The following is a 2154-nucleotide window of genomic DNA, read 5'->3' as shown; positions in this document are numbered from 1 at the left end:
GTTAATAACAATTTACATTACACATATTCTGGCTGAATACAAGGTAGCTTAAAAAAAGCTTGTCATGCCACAGTGTTGAACAGAAAGATGGATTAAACTGTCCAACACTGAACACAGTTTTTTTGATGAATCTCGTGTATACCTCATATATGCCTCATAGTAATCCACCGGTCGATTATATTCCAACAAAAACGGTTGTTACGTTGTCAAAGGTCCAGACAATCCAATCCAGTAAAAATATTTATATAATAATACATTATTCCATCAATAAATCCCCAGGGACTGCGGCCGGATCGTTTTATATTTGCCGGCAGACGTGGCTCGTATGTCATTGTAACCGTAATAACTCAGATTTGAATGTTAACAACTACGATAGCTTGTATTCAAATTAGCCGCTGAACTCTGACCTTTAGAGTGATACCAAATCAGACCTAATAACAGCTCACATGTCCCATTCACAGCCTACAATAGCCAACGAGAGCCCACGCTGTAAGGAAGGGCCAGCCCCTATTATTTCGTGGGTAGGCTGAGCCAATTGCAAGCAATTGTGCCGTTGACTGGCACTTTGTGCAGCCACTAAAATTTTGAAAATAACAATATCGAGCTTTAAACAGGAAGTTCATGATCTATGATATGGAGCGATGCAGCAGCAGCCGCCTGCTGCCAAGGAGCGATGCCGTTTTAGAAAAAATACACTAAGACACACACTTAGAAAAACCTGTGTAAATTAGTCATTTCTTCATGGTATTGGTATGAAATTTAAACTTGGACTAGGTAAGGCTTTATGCCGAGGCCCTACAGTGTTTTCCAGCTAATAAGTTCCAGCTATAGTTGTCTACATGCATTTATTAGCAAGAATTTTCTAGTGTGTTTAAACTTATATTAATCAATTCCAGTAGCACTTACAATCATGAGGGGTTGGGCAATCATTTGGGTTAGACACTCCAGAGCGTTATCTTTCAAAGAAGCCCAGAACCATTCATATACTCCAAATGGTTTAACAACTACATTCAATTTACTTTGGATATGACTTGAATAGGTGTTTTGCATGAATTTTACAGGAATGTTAAGAGGTAAATGTTTTACATACTGATTAGAGTAATACATTGTGTTGTGTTTACTTACCTATTATTTTGACTTTCTTGGGATTTATGGTCACATTGAAGCTGTTGTTGGTATTACTCACAGCCTCTACTAAGGTTTGAGCAACGACACTGTTCTGTGGGAGTTCTGCAGAGCGAGTTTTCTGATTGAACACAATCTGCAGCTCTGCTTCAGTTCCATCGGCTCGAATTTGGACACTCCTGTTTCATAAAACCATATGTAAAATGAAAATATTCGATGATTCTGTTGCCATTTTTATGGGTGATGTAAACATAACAGTATCAACATTAGACAATACCTATTTTAAGACCATACTTCTGCATACAAAACACCAATGAACTATAAGCAAATGTTTTTACCTGAACATTGTCACAGTACAGTGGTCAAAATGAACAAATCTTGGTCTGTATATGAACTCACACTGCAAGAAAAAGCAACATTGAAAACCCTTGAGTAGCATTCAAGCACAATTGTTTTCAAATTAAATTGGACTGAAATGAAAATGTACATGAAATTAATTTCCAGCTTAACAAATGTGTCCTTCGGCTAAACATTTGTGTGTAATCATGTGTAACATTCTCACGGTCAGTAATTTGCTCAATTTGGGAAATTACTCACCGTAGCTACAACTCGATGCTCAAGATCTTTGTATAGACTGCTGTTGGGGTTAGTGAGGTCAATTGAAAAAGAAATTTCCAAAATTATTAAGATGTAGTAAATAGGTTGAACAGTAAAAGTCGTGTTTGGTGCAGCAATTGTCGTTGTCGGGGCAGGTGTCGTTGTTGCCTCAGTAGTTGTTGTCGGGGCAGGTGTCGTGGTTGTTGTTGTCGGGGCAGGTGTCGTGGTTGCCTCAGTTGTTGTTGTCGGGGCAGGTGTCGTGGTTGCCTCAGTAGTTGTTGTCGGGGCAGGTGTCGTGGTTGCCTCAGTTGTTGTTGTCGGGGCAGGTGTCGTGGTTGCCTCAGTTGTTGTTGTCGGGGCAGGTGTCGTTGTTGCCTCAGTTGTTGTTGTCGGGGCAGGTGTCGTTGTTGCCTCAGTTGTTGTTGTCGGGGC

At 40.0% G+C, this 2154-nt stretch overlaps 1 long non-coding RNA gene across 1 annotated transcript; it reads right to left on the bottom strand.

The window, feature by feature from the left end:
- Positions 1-1133: 1133 nt before the first annotated feature.
- LOC123980828 lies at positions 1134-1919 on the bottom strand. The gene is made up of 3 exons (XR_006827562.1): positions 1723-1919; positions 1464-1525; positions 1134-1304 (listed from the first exon to the last, which is right to left on the bottom strand). It is a non-coding gene; the product is annotated as an uncharacterized LOC123980828 (long non-coding RNA).
- Positions 1920-2154: the final 235 nt, after the last annotated feature.

Source organism: Micropterus dolomieu, linkage group LG12 (genome assembly GCF_021292245.1).
Source record: "Micropterus dolomieu isolate WLL.071019.BEF.003 ecotype Adirondacks linkage group LG12, ASM2129224v1, whole genome shotgun sequence".
NCBI lineage: Eukaryota > Metazoa > Chordata > Actinopteri > Centrarchiformes > Centrarchidae > Micropterus > Micropterus dolomieu.
The sequence above is the reverse complement of the archived record's forward strand: the minus strand, read 5'-3'. Positions and strand labels throughout refer to the sequence as shown.